Source organism: Salmo salar, chromosome ssa17 (assembly GCF_905237065.1).
Source record: "Salmo salar chromosome ssa17, Ssal_v3.1, whole genome shotgun sequence".
NCBI classification, from domain to species: domain Eukaryota; kingdom Metazoa; phylum Chordata; class Actinopteri; order Salmoniformes; family Salmonidae; genus Salmo; species Salmo salar.
In genome coordinates, this window is record NC_059458.1 from 65,775,306 (window position 1) to 65,792,792 (window position 17,487).

The 17,487-nt window shown below is 42.2% G+C and overlaps 2 long non-coding RNA genes across 2 annotated transcripts; one reads left to right on the top strand and one right to left on the bottom strand.

The window, feature by feature from the left end:
* Positions 1 to 296: 296 nt before the first annotated feature.
* Positions 297 to 2,291, top strand: LOC123728251 (uncharacterized). Its single transcript, XR_006760162.1, has 2 exons — positions 297 to 685; positions 1,781 to 2,291. It is a non-coding gene; the product is annotated as an uncharacterized lncRNA (long non-coding RNA).
* A 1,357-nt stretch (positions 2,292 to 3,648) lies between these two features.
* Positions 3,649 to 4,215, bottom strand: LOC123728252 (uncharacterized). Its single transcript, XR_006760163.1, has 2 exons — positions 4,123 to 4,215; positions 3,649 to 3,971 (listed from the first exon to the last, which is right to left on the bottom strand). It is a non-coding gene; the product is annotated as an uncharacterized lncRNA (long non-coding RNA).
* Between the last annotated feature and the right edge of the window lie 13,272 nt (positions 4,216 to 17,487).

Below are 17,487 nucleotides of genomic sequence, written 5' to 3' on the forward strand. Positions count from 1 at the left end.
TTATTCGAACTCAATTAGCATGACAGAGTGATCTCCAGCCTTGTCCTCGTCAACACTCACACCTGTGTTAATGAGAGAATCACTGACATGATGTCAGCTGGTCCTTTTGTGGCAGGGCTGAAATGGAGTGGAAATGTTTTTTTGGGATTCATTTGCATGGCAAAGAGGGACTTTGCAATTAATTGCAATTCATCTGATCACTCTTCATAACATTCTGGAGTATATGCAAATTGCCATCATATAAACTGAGGCAGCAGATTTTGTGAAAATTAATATTTGTATCATTCTCAAAACTTTTGGCCACAACTGTATTATACTAGTACTTCAGGACTATCATTCCCTATGATATTATATTAGTACTTCAGTACAATCAGTCCCTATTGTATTATACTAGTACTTCAGGACTATCAGTCCCTATGATATTATACTAGTACTTCAGTACTATCAGTCCCTATGATATACTAGTACTTCAGTACTATCAGTCCCTATGATATTATACTAGTACGGAAGTACTATCAGTCCCTATTGTATTATACTAGTACTTCAGTACTATCAGGGTGGTACTGAGAGTGCACTGTGTGTGAAGGTGCTCACTCTTGTGTGAAGGAGGTTTTTGTACGGAGACTTCACCAGAATTAATCACTGTGGTACACTTTTGGAAGTGGCACAAAACTGGTGTTGAAAAGTAAGTCCATTTTTGTCTTTCTCTCATAAAACTAAATGTAATCATGCTATTGAACAACGTTATGAGATGTTATCATCTTCTCCAGAGGAAAGCCTTCTAGGCTATATATTTTTAGAGATTTCTGTGGACAGATTGGATGATTTTTAGAGGGCAGAGTCACTGAAGTGAGAGAATTATTATTTGGTAATAAAACCATAAGTATTCTAACGTGCAATTTAAAAAGGGCACATTTTGATGTACAGTATTGCATGTCAGGTCATTGTTCTGTCAAGATGTAGCAACTACTATTTCTATAATATAAGCAGCACTTTGTATTGTATTCACAGTAGATGTTAACACTGACATGGTTTCAAGGGGAACCTCATCTATAGTTTTGAATAGTATTTTGAGGTAATTTGTGGCTTTTATCTCAGAGTAGATTTGACATAAATTGATATTTCATGTCTTATTTAAAATTGTGAATATTAAATGATTCTGTACCCAGACTATATGAAAGGGATTTTTAGTCGAGGACTAGGCTTCATCTGTTTCCAGGAAACCCCCTCCTAGTGTTTTGTTGCTCTTGGTGTGCTAAACTGTAGAGCATTTATCTGATGGATTGTTTATCTAAAAATCCATCCAGAGTTTTTTTTGCCATTATCTTCATAGATTCAGTGTTTCAGTGTTGTCGGTTGTTCTCTGTACTGTAGCTAGTTGTTCATCCTGTGTGTATTGTTGATCTGAAATGGTTTTGTTCACTGATAAGTTTCTCCTCTCCTAATGTTATAGAGTAGTAGTAGTAACTGACCCTCTCCTCTCCTAATGTTATAGAGTAGTAGTAGTAACTGACCCTCTCCTCTCCTAATGTTATAGAGTAGTAGTAGTAACTGACCCTCTCCTCTCCTAATGTTATAGAGTAGTAGTAGTAACTGACCCTCTCCTCTCCTAATGTTATAGAGTAGTAGTAGTAACTGACCCTCTCCTCTCCTAATGTTATATAGTAGTAGTAGTAACTGACCCTCTCCTCTCCTAATGTTATAGAGTAGTAGTAGTAACTGATCTTCTCCTCTCCTAATGTTATATAGTAGTAGTAGCTGACCCTCTCCTCTTTTCCAGCTGGTCCCTCTGTCAGGCCCACAGTGTCTCTGCTCCCCCCGTCCTCTGAGCAGCTCTCCGGGGGCTCGGCCACACTGGCCTGCCTGCTGAGTGGCTACTCCCCCCAGGGGGCGATGGTGAGCTGGGAGGTGGACGGGGCGGAAGTGAAGGAGGGGGTCCTGACCACCACAGAAGAAGAGAAGGGTGGCCGCTACAGTCGCAGCAGCACCCTGACCCTGAGCAAGGCACGCTGGGAAGAGGGAGAGGTCTACACCTGCAGGGTCGCCCACGACGACACCAGTGATTCGGCCGCCTTCCGGAAAAGTCACTGTAGTGTCTAGAAGCCATTGTAGGGGGCTAGAGAGTCCCCACATGGTGCAAGTGAAAGAAACATTAGTGTTTAAGAGCTGAATGTTACAGTAGAATAGTGAATAATATCAGTAGTGCTGTGTGCTAAATGAACTATTTTGAGATTTAGTTGTACATGTCTTCTTGCCTTTGAGTTCAAATAAAGCTTGTTTTGATTAAAAAATAACCGCAAGAGTTTATTTAATCATGATTCCAATGATCTCTATCTCATGAATAGGCAGAACATTTCATACTTATTTATATCAATCAGCTTCTTTCATAATTTAGCATTGTTGCATATAGCTACTCTCATGTTTTCAAACAGAATTAAAAGTGTATCTGATCCAACAAATACTCTGCATTCATTTCTACAACTGAATGATCATGTTATACTGTAGCATCAATACCAGTGATAATGATTAGTGATGTTTGATAATAAACCTCTAAGATCTGCTCTCAGAACTCTCACTTCTAAATAGTTACTTTTCATAACATATGTATATTTACAATATTTATCATATTAGATGTTTTAGCAATGGTTTTCAACAATGTGTATTCTACACTTCATTATTTCCCCTGGTCTTCTCTACCTCCAACACTCTGGGAACAGGGTGAACATCTGGTGACAGTGTTGCTCTATTCTGGGACAAGCAGAACCACCCAGCCCTGTCTATGTAAATCTCAGTTTCACTCCCACAGATACCAGTCTAGCAGTTGAACAGTTTCACAGCCTGATATACCCTGGACTGGACCAGATGTGAGGGAGTGGACTGGTTTGAACCTCTATGGTGGAATCAGGGAGAGAGACAAATGATATGGCACCATGCAATTAATTACAGATAAAATGGGAATTTTACTTTATGTAGATAGCGTATGTAGTGCAGAGGAGGCTGGTGGGAGGAGCAATAGGAGCATGACATCATTGTAATGGCTGGAATGGAATCAATTCAACGATATCAAACATAACATGCATTCCATTTCAGCCATTACGATGAGCCCGTCCGTCCAATAGCTCCTCCCACCAGTAGAGTACATGTGTCTGATGTTTGAGCCCAGCATGATGTCTCATTAACAGATGTAACAGTCAGTAACCTGCTCATCAAAATAGTTGTAATGTTAGGAGATCACATCCATTTAAATCAGACATTTGGTTGAGGTCCATATGAGGACTTGTTTTGGGGGGCTGAAGTGATTGTAACTTTGAAGTACTGTTAAGGTCATAACACCTTTTGTTTAACTTCTGTAGATCTTGCTTTGCATATGGACAGGAAGTGTGTTACAAAACTTCAAGTAACTTTTATATATATACACTTAAAGACCATGGCAAATACTATAAGTCATAACCATGATGATGATGATTATGGTCATGTGATCTGAATGATTGCTTTCTAATCATATTGTCACATGTCACAGTTGACCTCATCTAGTGACCATTGTTCCATGTCACTGCCTCTTCCCCCTCAGCACCTGCAGTAGGTCCCAGCTGTAGCAGTACAGTCACTGTGCAGTCTGACTGAGGGAGGTTTTTGTACGGCTCTGTATCACTGTGTGAACACATCTTTACTATTGGGATAGTGTAAACTCTGACAGTAGTAATCTCCTGCATCTTCAGCCTGGACTCTACTGATGGTCAGAGTGAAGTCACTCCTAGATCCACTGCCACTGAATCTAGATGGAGTCCCAGACTGAAGTGTTGTAGCATAGTAAATAAGGAGTTTAGGAGCTCCTCCAGGTTTCTGTTGGTACCAGGCTAGACAGTTATCATTATACACATCACTGCTGGTTTTACAGTTCAGAGAGACTTGCTGTCCTGGGACAACAGCTTTCACTGCAGGAGTCTGTGTCAGAACGTACTGTCCTCTGGCTTCTGAAAAATAAAAAATAAACATTTATATAAATGAAATATTACATATTGTAATGAATAGTTCTGAATATAAATATTAACGTTGAAATGCTGTACATGTATACACCGTAGATTTCATTCATTTTCAACAATAAATTCTGAAAATTATAACCTTGAAAGCAGGAAACAAGTGTCCAGATGAAGATGGTGATAAAAGTCATGGTTGTTGTGGGTTCTGTTGTCATGAAGGACAGCTCTCAGTCATGAAGTGTTAAACTCACAGGGATATAAATGCTCTCAGAGCAGCGGAGCAGATGTATTATGCAAATGAATGTTTCAAATCTATTTCTGTTTCCAAGTATGCTTCAATGATTAGAGTATTGTATCCTTCATGTCACAGCTTTTATAACATCAAACAGCAACTGTTTACTCAGATCACTAATGTACGGTAACTTCTATGTCACACCACCATTATAGTTTTATTCTGATGATGATCAAATCAAATCAAATGTTATTGGTCACGTACACATGGTTAGCAGATGTTAATGCGAGTGTAGCGAAATGCTTGTGCTTCTAGCTCCGACAGTGCAGTAATATCTAACAAGTAATCTAACAAAATCACAACGACTACCTTATACATACAAATGTAAAGGGATGAATAAGAATATCTATGTATAAATATATGGATGAGCGATGGCCGTGTGGCGTAGGCAAGATGCAATCGAATACAGTATATGCATAAGAGATGAGTAATGTAGGACATGTAAACATTATAAAAGTGGCGTTATTTAAAGTGACTAGGGATCCATTTATTAAAGTGGCCAGAGATTGAGTCTGTATGTTGGCAGCAGCTTCTCTATGTTAGTGATGGCTGTTTAACAGTCTGATGGCCTTGAGATAGAAGCTGTTTTTCAGTCTCTCGGTCTCAGCTTTGATGCACCTGTACTGACCTCGCCTTCTGGATGATAGTGGGGTGAACAGGCAGTGACTCGGGTGGTTGTTGTCCTTGATGATCTTTTTGGTCTTCCTGTGACATCGGGTGCTGTAGGTGGCCTGAAGGGCAGGGAGTTTGCCCCTGGTGATGCGTTGTGCAGACTGCACTACCCTCTGGAGAGCCTTGCGGTTGAGGGCGGTGCAGTTGCCGTACCAGGCTGTGATAAAGCCCGAAAGAATGCTCTTGGTTGTGCATCTGTAAAATCAAATCAAAATCAAATCAAATGTATTTATATAGCCCTTCTTACATCAGCTGATATCTCAAAGTGCTGTACAGAAACCCAGCCTAAAACCCCAAACAGCAAGCAATGCAGGTGTAGAAGCACGGTGGCTAGGAAAAACTCCCTAGAAAGGCCAAAACCTAGGAAGAAACCTAGAGAGGAACCAGGCTGTGAGGGGTGGCCAGTCCTCTTCTGGCTGTGCCAGGTGGAGATTATAACAGAACATGGCCAAGATGTTCAAATGTTCATAAATGACCAGCATGGTCAAATAATAATAATCACAGTAGTTGTCGAGGGTGCAACAAGTCAGCACCTCAAGAGTAAATGTCAGTTGGCTTTTAATAGCCGAACATTGAGAGGATCTCTACCGCTCCTGCTGTCTCTAGAGAGTTGAAAACAGCAGGTCTGGGACAGGTAGCACGTCTGGTGAACAGGTCAGGATTCCATAGCCGGAGGCAGAACATTTTGAAACTGGAGCAGCAGCATGGCCAGGTGGCCTGGGGACAGCAAGGAGTCATCATGCCAGGTAGTCCCGAGGCAAGGTCCTAGGGCTCAGGTCCTCCGAAAGAGAGAAAGAAAGAAAGAAAGAAAGAAAGAAAGAAAGAAAGAAAGAAAGAAAGAAAGAAAGAGAGAGAGAATTAGAGAGAGCATACTTAAATTCTCACAGGACACCAGATAAGACAGGAGAAATACTCCAGATAGAACAGACTGACCCTAGCCCCCCGACACATAAACTACTGCAGCATAAATACTAGAGGCTTAGACAGGAGGGGTCAGGATGTGACCATAGCGTACGTGTAGGTATGTACAGCAGGACCAAATCGGAAAGATAGGTAGGAGCAAGCCCATGTAATGCTTTATAGGTTAGCAGTAAAACCTTGAAATCAGCCCTTGCCTTAACAGGAAGCCAGTGTAAGGAGGCTAGCACTGGAGTAATATGATAATTTTTTTTGGTTCTAGTCAGGATTCTAGCAGCCGTATTTAGCACTAACTGAAGTTTATTTAGTGCTTTATCCGGGTAGCCGGAAAGTAGAGCATTGCAGTAGTCCAACCTAGAAGTAACAAAAGCATGGATTCATTTTCTGCATCATTTTTGGACAGAAAGTTTCTGATTTTTGCAATGTTACGTAGATGGAAAAAAGCTGTCCTTGAAACAGTCTTGATATGTTCTTCAAAAGAGAGATCAGGGTCCAGAGTAACGCCGAGGTCCTTCACAGTTTTATTTGAGACGACTGTACAACCATCAAGATTAATTGTCAGATTCAACAGAAGATCTCTTTGTTTCTTGGGACCTAGAACAAGCATCTCTGTTTTGTCCGAGTTTAAAAGTAGAACGTTTGCAGCCATCCACTTCCTTATGTCTGAAACACAGGCTTCTAGCGAGTGCAATTTTGGGGTTTCACCATGTTTCATTGAAATGTACAGCTGTGTGTCATCCGCATAGCAGTGAAATTTAACACTACGTTTTCGAATGACATCCTTAAGAGGTCAAATATATAGTGAAAACAATAGTGGTCCTAAAACGGAACCTTGAGGAACACAGAAATGTACAGTTGATTTGTCAGAGGACAAACCATTCACAGAGACAAACTGATATCTTTCCGACAGATAAGATCTAAACCAGGCCAGAACTTGTCCGTGTAGACCAATTTGGGTTTCCAATCTCTCCAAAAGAATGTGGTGATCAATGGTATCAAAAGCAGCACTAAGATCTAGGTGCACGAGGACAGATGCAGAGCCTCGGTCTGACGCCATTAAAAGGTCAAAAAGTTGAGTGTTTTTGGTGACAAGCCAAATTTCTTCAGCCTCCTGAGGTTGAAGAGGCGCTGTTCCGCCTTCTTCACCACGCTGTCTGCAATGATGCTACAAGCTTGGTCACAGCTGTATTTGGGGAGTATCTCCCATTCTTCTCTGCAGATCCTCTCAAGCTCTGTCAGGTTGGATGGGGAGCGTCGCTGCACAACTATTTTCAGGTCTCTCCAGAGATGTTTGATTGGAATCAAGTCCGGGCTCTGGTTGGTCACTCAAGGACATTCAGAGACTTGTCCCGAAGCCACTCCTGTGTTGTCTTCTCTGTGTGCTTAGGTTCGTTGTCCTGCTGGAAGGGGAAACTTCGCCCCAGTCTGAGGTTCTGAGCACTTTGGAGCAGGATTTCATCAAGGATCTCTCTGTACTTTGCTCTGTTCATCTTTCCCTCGATCCTGACTAGTCTCGCAATCCCTGCCGCTGAAAAACATCCCCTCAGCATGATACTGCCACAACCATGCTTCACCGGTGCCAGCTTTCCTCCAGACGTAACGTTTGGCATTCAGGCCAAAGAGTTCAATCTTGGTTTCATCAGACCAGAGAATCTTGTTTCTCATTATCTGAGAGTCTTTAGGTGTATTTTGGCAAACTCCAAGCGGGCTGTCATGTTCCTTTTACTGAGAAGTGGCTTCCGTCTGTCTGGCTACTCTACCATAAAGGCCTTATTGGTGGAGTGCTGCAGAGATGGATGTCCTTCTGAAAGGTTCCCCCATCTCGGCAGAGGAACTTCAGAGCTCTGTCAGAGTGACCATCGGGTTCTTGGTCACCTCCCTGACCAAGGCCTTTCTCCCCCGATGCTCAGTTTGCCAGGTGGCCAGCTCTAGGAAGAGTCTTGGTGGTTCCAAACTTCTTCTATTTATGAATGATGGAGGCCACAGTGTTCATGGGGACCTTCAATGCGGCAGAAATGTTTTGGTACCCTTCCCCAGATCTGTGCCTCGACACAATCCTGTGTCGGAGCTCTACGCACAATTCCTTCGACCTCATGGCTTGGTTTTTACTCAGAAATCCAAATCATGTCCATTCAATTGAATTTATGACAGGTAGACTCCAATCAAGTTGTAGAAACATCTCACGGATCATCAATGGAAACAGAATGCACCTGAGCTCAATTTCGAGTCTCAAAGAAAAGGGTCTGACTACTTATGTAAATAAGGTATTTCATTTAAAAAATATATATACATATGCAAACATTTCTACAAAACGTTTTGCTTTGTCATTATGGGGTATTGGGTGTAGATTGATGAGATTATTATTTATTTTTAATCAATTTTAGAATAAGACTATAATGTAACAAAATGTGTAAATAGTCAATGGGTCTGAATACTTTCTGAATACAGTGTAAGTACTTTACATCCTTGCTTTGCTGATGATAATCTCCTCCTGTACCTTCACTTGATGTAGTTACTTAGTTGATGTTTTCTGTTTGTTCCAGGTAACAGTGCCCCCACCCTGACTGTCCTGCAGCACTCTAGTGAGGAGCTGTCCAGTACATCAACAGCCATACTGACGTGTCTGGCCAACAATGGCTTCCCCTCAGACAGGATCATGAGCTGGAAAGTGGACGGGACCAGCAAGAAGCAGGAGGCCAGTCCCATAAGTTGCAGACTCCAGTCACCAAGACCCTGAGGAAGGCTGACTGTTCTGGGTAGGACCCCTCAGTCACACCCCTGTGGAGAGAGGCTGCTGGTTCCTCTGCTTTCACTCTGTTCTGAGATCAGATGTTCTCTGTCTGATTGATCACTGACATGTAGACTAACAGGGGGCTTTGCTTGAGTTCATGTATCAGTCCTCTCTGTAGACTGAGGTTGTATCAGTGATAGATTTGATATGTTCTGTTTTACTACTATTTTATACTGTACAAATGTTTGCATTGATGCTATGATGAATAAATGAAAATAAAGATTTACCTTGAGAACAAATATTTGTGTTGTCTCTTTCAATAAACCAAAGTAGACTTTAATCTTAAATGTTGTTGAATGATATACAAATATATTCATAAATCCTTGTTGACAGTTTGAAAACTATCAGACCTAAATGTCATTGCTTAGTTATTTATGTTCTCACTTGAAACCACCATCGTCATCAACCACTAGTTCATACTAACCCAAGATACTACAATGTTAACAGATTAACATGAGAGGTCTAGATACAACAATGTTAACAGATTAACATGAGAGGTCTAGATACTACAATGTTAACAGATTAATAGGAGAGGTCTAGATACTACAATGTTAACAGATTAACATGAGAGGTCTAGATACTACAATGTTAACAGATTAATAGGAGAGGTCTAGATACTACAATGTTAACAGATTAACAGGAGAGGTCTAGATACTACAATGTTAACAGATTATCAGGAGAGGTCTAGATACTACAATGTTAACAGATTAACATGAGAGGTCTAGATACTACAATGTTAACAGATTAACATGAGAGGTCTAGATACTACAATGTTAACAGATTAACATGAGAGGTCTAGATACTACAACGTTAACAGATTAACAGGAGAGGTCTAGATACTACAATGTTAACAGATTAACATGAGAGGTCTAGATACTACAATGTTAACAGATTAATAGGAGAGGTCTAGATACTACAATGTTAACAGATTAACATGAGAGGTCTAGATACTACAATGTTAACAGATTAACATGAGAGGTCTAGATACTACAATGTTAACAGATTAACAGGAGAGGTCTAGATACTACAATGTTAACAGATTAACAGGAGAGGTCTAGATACTACAATGTTAACAGATTAACATGAGAGGTCTAGATACTACAATGTTAACAGATTAATAGGAGAGGTCTAGATACTACAATGTTAACAGATTAACATGAGAGGTCTAGATACTACAACGTTAACAGATTAACAGGAGAAGTCTAGATACTACAATGTTAACAGATTAACATGAGAGGTCTAGATACTACAAAATTAACAGATTAACAGGAGAGGTCTAGATACTACAATGCTAACAGATTAACAGGAGAGGTCTAGATACTACAATGTTAACAGATTAACAGGAGAGGTCTAGATACTACAATGTTAACAGATTAACAGGAGAGGTCTAGATACTACAATGCTAACAGATTAACATGAGAGGTCTAGATACTATAATGTTAACAGATTAACATGAGAGCTCTAGATACTACAAAGGTAACAGATTAACAGGAGAGGTCTAGATACTACATGTAGTAGATGTACGCCATAAAAAAGCCAGACTACGGTTTGCAACTGCACATGGGGACAAAGATCATACTTTTTGGAGATACTACAATGTTAACAGATTAACGGGAGAAGTCTAGATACTACAATGTTAACAGATTAACAGGAGAGGTCTAGATACTACAATGTTAACAGATTAACAGGAGAGGTCTAGCCACATGTAGTAGATGGTACTCCTTATTCATCTTTCTTGGAACAGTTTTTTACCTGCTTGATTTATAGATTTATAAAGGCTGTAATCTACAGATGTACAGTTAGAGTCGGAAGTTTACATACACTTAGGTTGGAGTCATTAAAACTTGTTTTTCAACCACTCCACAAATTTCTTCTTAACAAACTATAGTTTTGGCAAATCGGTTAGGACATCTACTTTGTGCATGACACAAGTAATTTTTCCAACAATTGCTTACAGACAGATTATTTCACTTATAATTCACTGTATCACAATTCCAGTGGGTCAGAAGTTTACATACACTAAGTTGACTGTACATTTAAACAGCTTGGAAAATTCCAGAAAATTATGTCATGGCTTTAGAAGCTTCTGATAGGCTAATTTACATCACTTGAGTCAATTGGAGGTATACCTGTGGATGTATTTCAAGGTCTACCTTCAAACTCACTGCCTCTTTGCTTGACATCATGGGAAAATCAAAAGAAATCCGCCAAGACCTCAGAAAAACAATTGTAGACCTCCACAAGTCTGGTTCATCCTTGGGAGCAATTTCCAAACACCTGAAGGTACCACGTTCATCTGTACAAACAATAGTACACAAGTATAAACACCATGGGACCACGCAGCCGTCATACCGCTCAGGAAGGAGACGCGTTCTGTCTCCTAGAGATTAATATACTTGGCGCGAAAAGTGCAAATCAATCCCAGAACAACAGCAAAGGATCTTGTGAAGATGCTGGAGGAACAGGTATAAAAGTATCTCTATCCACAGTAAAACAAGTCCTATATCGACATAACCTGAAAGGCCACTCAGCAAGGAAGAATTCACTGCTCCAAAACCGCCATAAAAAAGCCAGACTACAGTTTGCAACTGCACATGGGGACAAAGATCATACTTTTTGGAGAAATGTCCTCTGGTCTGATGAAACAAAAATAGAACTGTTTGGCCATAACGACCATCATTATGTTTGGAGGAAAAAGGGGAGGCTTGCAAGCTGAAGACACCATCCCAAACGTGAAGGACGGTGGTGGCAGCTTCATGTTGTGGGGTTGCTTTGCTGCAGGAGGGACTGGTGCACTTCACAAAATAGATGGCATCATAAGGAAGGAAAATTATGTGGATATATTGAAGCAACATCTCTAGACATCAGTCAGAAAGTTAAAGCTTGGTCACAAATGGGTCTTCCAAGTGGACAATGACCCCAAGCATACTTCCAAAGTTGTGGCAAAATGGCTTAAGAACAAGAAAGTCAAGGTATTGGAGTGGTCATCACAAAGCCCTGACCGCAATCCCATAGAAAATGTGTGGGCAGAACTGAAAAAGCGTGTGCGAGCAATGAGGCCTGCAAACCTGACTCAGTTACACCTGCTCTGTCAGAATAAATGTGCCAAAATTCACCCAACTTTTTATGGGAAGCTTGTGGAAGGCTACCCGAAACGTTTGACCCAAGTTAAACAATTTAAAGGCAATGCTACCAAATACTCTTTGAGTGTATGTCAAGTTCTAACCCACTGGGAATGTGATGTAAGAAATAAAAGCTGAAATATATCATTCTCTCTACTATTATTCTGACATTCCACATTCTTAAAATAAAGTGGTGATCTTAACTGACCTAAGACAGGGAATTTTTACAAGGATTAAATGTCAGGAATTGTGAAAACTGAGTTTAAATGTATTTGGCTAAGGTGTATGTAAACTTCAGACTTCAACTGTAGGACCTTCATTTGATCACCCTATTGCAGGAGAACTGTCCTGCAATGCAGGAAATGTAAAACATTTAGTGTATTTAAGGTTTAAAATAGTTTCTGACATTTGTAATTTCCACCTTGAAATTTCAGACTTGATTTTCCTTGATGAAAAACGCATCATCCCCTACAAAAATGTAAATGAATTATCATCCCCATTATAATTCACATTTCCTGTTACTGTTGGATTATTTTTCTGCTGTAGTAAACTGGCTCAAATTAAGAATGCTATTGAACATTTCATCAATATCTTGGACACTCACCAATGTGACCACATCTGTATTTAGCAAACCCCTGGGGACAGAGTGAACATCTGGTGACAGTGCTGCTCTATTCTGGAACAAGCAGAACCACCCAGCCCTGTCTATGTAAATCTCAGTTTCACTCCCACAGCTACCAGTCTAGCAGTTGAACAGTTTCACTGCCTGAAATACCTTGGACTGGGCCAGATGTGGAGAGAAGGGGTGGAGATGACTCAATGGATGATTATACCGTCAACCAATTTCAGTCACATTGTGGTGACTATTATAGAAATGATAATCAGCACTGCAAAAATAGCCAGGAATCAAAGTTTATCGATCTAAACTATTTTCCCTAGGTGAACAAGAGGTGAATATTTCTGCTGGAATTTTGATTCCTTTGCATATGCTGCCCTCTACTGTGGTTTTCTGTGACCTTTGTCCTATTTTTTTGTCCCTTTTTCAACCATATTTATCAGAAGCCCGGGCTGTCTATTCAGACATAAGTTAAACGTGACAAACACTAACTGGCACATTGTGTGAGGTGTCAAGACGATGGAATAGGAGGAATCTCATGGCATGGATGTTACCATACGTATGGAAAATATTCCTGGCTTGGTTCGCACAGAGCCTACCTCGCCCCCACCTCACTAGTGGAACACACTAGTTAAATGGCCTTCCAAGGTATGCCCCTCTCCCCTGCCCCTCCCCCCTGATGAATGGTTGTTTTTTTCAAACGACGACTTCATTGCGCAAATGTGTTTAATTAGCGGAAGGGGCTTTAATGAAGCCTGATTGTTGTGTGTGTGTGTGTGTGTGTGTGTGTGTGTGTGTGTGTGTGTGTGTGTGTGTGTGTGTGTGTGTGTGTGTGTGTGTGTGTGTGTGTTGCAGATGGAGGATGGAGATGACCAATGTTTGAGAGGGATGCACTCATTCTTGCCGGGGACAACGGGTTACCATTTAACAGCACCTGAGAGAAGGAGATATCTTCGGTCCATGAACTGGGAGACTATATTTAGCATTCAGAATCTATTTGGCGCAGATACAGTAGCCTGTTTAATCTCTTCCACGACTAAACACTGTAAACCAATGCTATTTCTGGAAAATATGTATAAAACTTTGGGGTCAGTGCCATTTGCAGCAAACTATCAGAGGGGAAAGTATATGAATGTGTCCAGGAAGCCCAAGATGGAGGATATACCATGATATAGTGGTGGTGCTATGACATCAAACTGAGACCTTCACCTTGGCTATGTTAATGGCAATCAGGCCATTAAACCCATTACCCTTTACAAACTCTTTAGCTCTATTTGGTTTCCCATTGGCTATCAATATCAACTCCGGTCTAATTCCAATTAAAACATTGTTCACAAAATGGCTGAAGCGTATCGCAAGTGTAGAGGGGGTCCAAAAGGGACTGTTGTTGTAATCTCTTTGTAAATTACTCAGATGTTACCAAAAATGGAAGGTAGCATGACAAACTAACTGAAACTATAGCATGCTAGCTAACCAAATACATTGTCAAGTTTATTTTGGTCTCATAATGACAGTGGAGGATGCTGAGGGGAGAACGGCTCATAATAATGGCTGGAATGGAGTTAATGGAATGTTATCATATTTTTGATACCATGCCATTAACTCCATTCCAGCCATTATTATGAGATGGCTCATAATAATGGCTCCCTTCAGCAGCCTCCATTGCATGAAGACAGTTTGGAAGAATTACAACAATCGGCTCAATTTACATTTAAAAGCTAACGATAGCTAATGTCTATGGGAAGGCTAGGGGATATGCCTCTCCTTCGACGCCATATCATTTGTAGCAAAATTTCTGCTGGAACATTTGTCATTCAGCAGACACTCTTACCCAGAGCGACTTACAGTAGTGAATTCATACATTTTCAACTTTTGTTTATTTTTATACTGGAATCAAACACACAACCATGGCGTTGCAAGCACCATTGTCTACCAACTGAGCTACACGGGACTTCTAATTTGCATGGATTTTGCAGGATATTATGGGATTAGTCGGGCTATAGTCAACAAAGCAATTATATAGCCTAATTTAGGACGTGTAACCAGTTGTGTTTCGTTATCTAATACAGTTTATCAGATTCAGAGCACACATCTAGTACATTTCCAGTTGCGTTAGTTTCTATTGCCATCCAATCCCAAGTGCCATAAATTACAGTAGTCCATACAGGTCCTGGACTGATATTGGTTCATAAAATGGTTGTTGACCACTTGCCTTATCTCAGCAGAATATCATACATGCGAGTGCATGTGTCTTTATTGGGATGATATTCACAAAATACAGGACATACCAGAATAGGGGACTTTCTTGCCGGCTTGTTGATGCTACAAATCAACCAGAGTAGGTACTAAAATCCTGACAAGTGATTCCTCCGCACCGAGAGGGGGGGTGCCTGGGTGGTTTCTGAGTCCTAGCCATCATAAACACCTCTGCCCCTGACCATAGAGCGAGAGGATGCGGCACTCACCATAGTGACATGGAGCTCTGGTGACCACGCAGGTGGAAGGAATCCCCGAAATAAACAGATAAATAAGACAGAAAGAGGGGGGCTGCGGATGCAGATAACACCATGACACAACGTCTCCGTCAACGAGATTTACGGTGAAGTGGGGGTACGGAGGGGGGTGTGTGGGGAAGGTGGGTTAACAGCCAGTAGTAAATAACTGGGGGAGGGTTGCCTCGTAGGGAGAAACAAGGGAGAACGGGAGGAGAGAGAAAAAGAGAAAGAGAGAGAGAAAGAGAGGAAGAGAGAGAGCAAGAAAGGGAGGTAGATAAAGCCTGAACCGGCATCATGAGCTGTGCACTGCCCTACGACTCCTTGCCCGCTCGGCTGAGCCCCAGGCGAGCGGTGGACTGGGAACGTGAGCAGCTAGCGGCGCGGAGGCTCTCCTCTCCCAGGAGGCTGAGCCTCCTCAACCCTTCTACTGGGCTTCGGCGGCACTCGGCACTCCCCGGGTACATGCTCTCGCCCTTCCAGGAGAAGCAACACCAGGAGCACCAGGAGAAGCTGCAACAGCATCTCTCAATATCCCTGTGCTCCGAGGCCTCCATGGCGCCCCCAGCTCCCCGCGTGGGTGGACCCCTGCCCTGCTGCCGGCCAGTGGGCGTCATGCCCCTGCTGCGCCTGGCCCTGCTGGCCTTCAGCTGCCTCTTTTGGGCGTCCGGTCTGGCCATCTTCACCCTGGGCGTGTGGGCCCAGGTATCGCTGGCTGACTACATGCTGCTGTCAGCCAACCGCTACCCCAATGCCCCGCTCATCCTTCTGGCTACTGGGGCCACCGTCACAGCCTGGGGCTTCCTGGGCTGTCTGGGAGTGGCCGCCAACCTACCCTTCGTGCTGCGGGCATACGGCTTCATACAATTGGCGGCACTTATGGCAGGGCTAGCCGCCGGCCTCTCAGGCCTGTTTTACCGCGAGGACATCGCCCTAGGGTTCCGTAGTGGACTGCAGCAGGCAGTGGCGGGCTATGGCGAAGACGAGGGCCGCTCCAATGCTCTGGATAGCCTGCAGCGGGGGCTAGAGTGCTGCGGGGCCGAGGGCTGGCGCGATTGGCTGACCTCTGACTGGGCCAATCAGGACGCAGCATTCTCGCCCATGTGCAACGGCTCCTCTGTGTCTCTACCTGAGAGCTGCTGCGTCCGACGCAAGGGCTGCAGGAACCGACCCCTGCCAGCAGTGGGTAGCGAAGGGGTGGCGGCTGCTGGGATCCATCCCCACGGATGTTTCAGGAAGGTGTTCAGTTTCGTCAATGACAACGTCTTCCACATTGCTGCCACCGTGCTGGGGCTAGCCTTCACCCAGATAGGCGGCATCGCCTTGGCCTGTCTACTAGCTAACCGCCTGCAACCAAGACCCCACCGACCAGTCGCACACTAATAAAGAGAGTGGGCAACCCTGGACCTTGACTAGGGATCCACCCATCGGAGAGTATTACCATTTGGACTGTACAATGCCTCTAATTTCAAATTTCGGATTGTGTGTGGAAGAGGAATATATAGGAAATATAATTTTACTCTGTCTCTGACAGTGTAGTGTCACTACTTTAACCCAACAACGAGGTTAGCTGCTCCTTTTCATATCCACTCACCATCTGTTTCTCCAACCAACAATCCTGAGATATTTACTGTATATACACGGACATCTGTGAAGAGCGACCATTGACATGACTGTAAATATACTGCTTGCTGCTTATGAACATGCCCCTTTAAGAAATGTGAAGACTGAACATTTACATGTGCGAAGATGTGTAGTGAAACAAAGTGTTATTTTATTCTGTGCTATTTTGGCAAGTCATACCAACTAATTTGGTTGTTTCTTGTAAATAATCCGTCAGAGAAATTTAACATTTACTGTTATATTTGAACCGTATGATTGTTATGATCAGACTTGACCATACACTCTTAGAAAAAGGGGTTCCAAAAGGGTTCTTCGGCTGTCCCCATAGGAACATCCTTTTGGGTTCAATGTAGAACTCTCTGTGGAACGGGGTTCTACATGGAACCAAAAAGGGTTCTTCCAAGTGTTCTCTTATAGGAACAGCCGAAGAACCCTTTTAGGTATGACTTTTTTTCTAAGAGTGTACTGACTATACCATTTTCAGTTTGGTGATATTTGTCTTGTATATCAATATTTGACAGTCAGTTGACCATTATGGAAGATGTCTAATGTCCAAATTGCTACAGCAGACACACCCTAGGTCTAGTTCAATGTAAACATTTTTATTAAGTGTTTGTGCAGTTATATTTTTAGATACATACTCATGGGCCATACACTCCCAACATAAATAGTCAGGTTACTCTTTTGAAAAGACCAGATACATGTCTATAATGTGTTTGTGATCATTTACCTCCATTTGGAGTATTATGATGGGAATGTATCATCCTTTTCTGGTCTCGGTTTGCTAAGTTACTGTGACAATAAGACTTTGTTATATTTAGCGCATACATAAATTCAACTACACACCAATTCTGTAGTGGTCCCAAAGCATTGGCATGACACGGATATAGTGCATTGGTTGGGCTGTCACATAAGCATGAAGCAGTACAGGACAGCCTGAAAAATCACCATTAACTCAGTGATTCCTTTTGTACAACTATC